This window comes from Engraulis encrasicolus, chromosome 8 (genome assembly GCF_034702125.1).
Source record: "Engraulis encrasicolus isolate BLACKSEA-1 chromosome 8, IST_EnEncr_1.0, whole genome shotgun sequence".
Lineage (NCBI taxonomy): Eukaryota > Metazoa > Chordata > Actinopteri > Clupeiformes > Engraulidae > Engraulis > Engraulis encrasicolus.
Genome location: NC_085864.1, coordinates 27,652,462 through 27,657,733, shown reverse-complemented (window position 1 = coordinate 27,657,733; position 5,272 = coordinate 27,652,462).

The window sequence follows — 5,272 nt, the reverse complement described above, 5'->3', positions numbered from 1 at the left end:
GATTTAACATTTAGATTAAACATTTAGATTTAATATTTAGATTTAATATTTAGATTTAGATTTAACCTTTAGATTTAAGATTTATATTTAATATTTAGATTTAGATTTATTATTTAGATTTGACATTTAGATTTAACATTTTTATATATTATTTACATTTATATTTAACATTTGGATACATTATTTAGATTTAACATTTATTGTTCTAAATGTGTAAAAAGGGGAGTCTGAAAAATTCACACAATATTTATAACACTGTTTTAAGCTAAATGTGACAAAATGTTGCTGAAATTTTCAGCACAGTCAGCTTTACAAACGGCGCCCCACGTTTGTAAAGCTGACTGTGCTGAAAATTTCAGCAACATTTTGTCACATTTAGCTGAACTTCCATCAACATTTTGTCACATTTAGCTTAAAACAGTGTTTTTAAAACGGTGTGAATTTTTCAGACTCCCCTTTTTGCACATTTAGAACAATGAGTGTTAAATCTAAATAATGTATCTAAATGTTAAATATAAATCTAAATAATATATAAAAATGTTCAATCTAAATGTCAAATCTAAATAATAAATCTAAATCTAAATGTTAAATATAAATCTTAAATCTAAATATTAAATATAAATATTGAATCTAAATGTTGAGTCTAAATATTAAGTCTAAATCTTAATGTTAAATCTAAATGTTAAATCTAAATTTTATATCTAAATGTTGAATCTAAATCTAAATAATATATCTAAATGTTAAATCTAAATCTAAATAATATATCTAAATGTTAAATCTAAATGTCAAATCTAAATAATAAATCTAAATTTAAATGTTAAATATAAACTTAAATCTAAATGTGGAATTTAAATCTAAATGTTAAATCTAAACCTGAATGTTAAATCTTAATGTTAAATCTAAATGTCAAATCTAAATGTTAAATATAAATATTTAGATTTAGATTTAACATTTAGATTAAACATTTTTGTGTTTGTAACTTAACTTATCTAAATGTTAAATCTAAATGTTAAATCTAAATCTAAATATTTAGATGTAAGATTTAGATTTAACATTTAGATTTAACATTTAGGTTTAGATTTAACATTTAGATTTAACATTTAGATTTAGATTTCCCATTTAAATTTAAGTTTATATTCAACATTTAGATTTATTATTTAGATTTGACATTTAGATTTAACATTTAGATATAGGCCTAATATTTAGATTTAGATTCAACATTTAGATATAACATTTAGATTTAACATTTAGGTATAACATTTAGATTTAACATTTAGATTTAGATTTAACATTTAGATTAAACATTTAGATTTAATATTTAGATTTAATATTTAGATTTAGATTTACCTTTAGATTTAAGATTTATATTTAATATTTAGATTTAGATTTATTATTTAGATTTGACATTTAGATTTAACATTTTTATATATTATTTACATTTATATTTAACATTTGGATACATTATTTAGATTTAACATTTATTGTTCTAAATGTGTAAAAAGGGGAGTCTGAAAAATTCACACAATATTTATAACACTGTTTTAAGCTAAATGTGACAAAATGTTGCTGAAATTTTCAGCACAGTCAGCTTTACAAACGGCGCCCCATATTGTGTCATTTCGAAGATAATTAAAGAAAACCTTATTACAATGGGCTTTGTCATTGACTCATTTTTTCATCTCTCCCATCTTTCTCTATGTTTACTGTGCTACCACCCTGACATGACAAGAAGGCATATGCTCCACTGAACTACCCATACAATGAAACGGTAGCGCCTTTTATAGTCTGGTTGTTGTCCAAAATCACTGTACACCTCACTGTTCTAACATGGTTATACTCGACGTGTATTAAGGCAGAACACACAAAATGCTTCATTTCCCGGAATTGGAAGTATAGGCTCACCCCAAAATACACAGTGCAATTCACACCATGCCTGAATGACATGCACGACAGATTCCGGGGCCACAATTATGCAGTCGTATAGGATATTGCCGCTTCTCAACCGCAGTGCACATTTCACTCAAAGGACCCCTTGTCATGTACCCAGCCTAATGAGCCTCTAGGGGGAGACGTCAACAATGTGCAAAGAAGCCTAGTACGCCGACGCCTACGCCATAAGTCACTAGGCTACAGGCCCCAATAGGCTACTCATCATCATCATCATCATCATCATCCTCATAATAACAATAACACTAATTACAATAATAGGCCCAATAATGATAATAATAACACCAACAACGATACAACCACATTCCATAGGCCTATGCATAATTCACTCTTCATCAGCCTATGCAAATAATTCATGCTCACGATGATTCTATAGCTTGCTCAAGTAGGCCTACGCAACAGCAATAGGCCTATATTTTGCTGAACAACACTGATATCCACTCCAATTTTCTTTGGGCCAGCGACAACAGGTTGTACAGACAAACGGACGGCCAGTGGCCACGCCGCTGTTGCTGTGCGAGGAAAACAACAATTCTGTCGTGTGCAAAACATGGTCATGGGACGGCTTGCTGAACAAGAATGATATTACTTGTGTCATTTCTCAGATAATTAAAGAACACCTTATTCCAATGGGCTTTGTCATTGACTCATTTTGGGGTGAGCCTATACTTCCAATTCCGGGAAATGAAGCATTTTGTGTGTTCTGCGTGTGTAACACCTTAATACCAGGGGCGTCGCCAAACCTAATTTACAGGGGCACATGCCTGGGTATTGACTTGCTGTGCCCTAGTATGAGTTTCACAAAAAAACAACAACCTTGCTACCTTGGAATTTAGCTCTATTTAGCAAACAGAGTGATCAGAATGCACAAAAAATAGCGTCCATTGTAATAAGGTTTTCTTTAATTATCTGCGAAATGACAAAAGTAATATCATTCTTGTTCGGCAAGCCGTCCCATGACCATGTTTTGCACACGAAAGAATTGTTGTTTTCCTCGCACAGCAACAGCGGCGTGGCCACTGGCCGTCCGTTTGTCTGTACAACCTGTTGTCGCTGGCCCAAAGAAAATTGGAGTGGATATCAGTGTTGTTCAGCAAAATATAGGCCTATTGCTGTTGCGTAGGCCTACTTGAGCAAGCTATAGAATCATCGTGAGCATTAATTATTTGCATAGGCTGATGGAGAGTGAATTATGCATATGAAATGTGGTTGTGTCGTTGGTGTTATTATTATCATTATTGGGCCTATTATTGTAATTAGTGTTATTGTTATTGTGGTGATGATGATGATGATGATGATGATGATGATGATGATGATGATGATGATGATGATGATGAGTAGCCTATTGGGGCCTGTAGCCTAGTGACTTATGGCGTAGGCATCGGCGTACTAGGCTTCTTTGCACATTGTTGACGTCTCCCCCTAGAGGCTCATTAGGCTGGGTACATGACAAGTGGTCCTTTGAGTGAAATGTGCACTGCGCTTGAGAAGCGGCAATATCCTATAGGCCTACGACTGCATAATTGTGGCCCCGGTATCTGTCGTGCATGTCATTCAGGGGCATGGTGTGAATCGCACTGTGTATTTTGGGGTGAGCCTATACTTCCAAATCCGGGAAATAAGGCATTTTGTGTGTTCTGCGTGTGTAACACCTTAATACACGTTGAGTATGACCATGTTAGAACAGTGAGGTGTACAGTGATTTTGGACAACAACCAGACTATAAAAGGCGCTACCGTTTCGTTGTACTGTATGTGTAGTTCAGTGGAGCATATTCCGTTCTTGTCATGTCAGGGTGGTAGCACAGTAAACATAGAGAAAGATGGGAGAGATGAAAAAATGAGTCTATGACAAAGCCAATTGGAATAAGGTGTTCTTTAATTATCTTCGAAATGACACAAGTAATATCATTCTTGTTCAGCAATCCGTCCCATGACCATGTTTTGCACATGACAGAATTGTTGTTTTCCTCGCACAGCAACAGCGGCGTGGCCACTGGCCGTCCGTTTGTCTGTACAACCTGTTGTCGCTGGCCCAAAGAAAATTGGAGTGGATATCAGTGTTGTTCAGCAAAATATAGGCCTATTGCTGTTGCGTAGGCCTACTTGAGCAAGCTATAGAATCATCGTGAGCATGAATTATTTGCATATGCTGATGGAGAGTGAATTATGCATATGAAATGTGGTTGTGTTGTTGTTGGTGTTATTATTATCATTATATTTAGTTTATTTTAGTTCAACAGGGACCATATATTGGGCCTATTATTGTAATTAGTGTTATTGTTATTGTTATTATGGGGATGATGATGATGATGATGATGATGATGATGATGATGAGTAGCCTATTGGGGCCTGTAGCCTAGTGACTTATGGCGTAGGCGTCGGCGTACTAGGCTTCTTTGCACATTGTTGACGTCTCCCCCTAGAGGCTCATTAGGCTGGGTACATGACAAGGGGTCCTTTGAGTGAAATGTGCACTGCGGTTGAGAAGCGGCAATATCCTATAGGCCTAGGACTGCATAATTGTGGCCCCGGTAGGCCTATCTGTCGTGCATGTCATTCAGGGGCATGGTGTGAATCGCACTGTGTATTTTGGGGTGAGCCTATACTTCCAATTCCGGGAAATAAGGCATTTTGTGTGTTCTGCGTGTGTAACACCTTAATACACGTCGAGTATAACCATTGTTAGAACAGTGAGGTGTACAGTGATTTTGGACAACAACCAGACTATAAAAGGCGCTACCGTTTCGTTGTATGTGTAGTTCAGTGGAGCATATGCCTTCTTGTCATGTCAGGGTGGTAGCACAGTAAACATAGAGAAAGATGGGAGAGATGAAAAAATGAGTCAATGACAAAGCCCATTGTAATAAGGTTTTCTTTAATTATCTTCGAAATGACACAACTACTATCATTGTTCATCAAGCCATTCCATGACCATAGTTGGCACCCGACACAAGTGTTGTTTTCCTCGCACGACGACAGCGGCGTCGGCACGGTCCGAAATCTGTAAAACGCAAACAAATTAATTGAAGTTAATGGGACCGTAAAGTCCATAATAGCTGCACACCGGAGCGGCTGAAAAGACGGGAGTGGCAAAATGTGAAATTTGAAGGCAGCGTGTAAATAATGGCAACGGAGATGTGGACGCATTCGTCTTCTACACATTGAACCATAGGCTAAGCAGCCAATACATAATGCACAGCCTTTCATGCTGTTTGGCTTGCATTTGGAATACAGTGAAGTAATATATGACGGGTAACAAGAGGGGATAGTAATTTCATGCTGACGACCGGCGGTGGCTTTTAACACCACACACATTACATGAC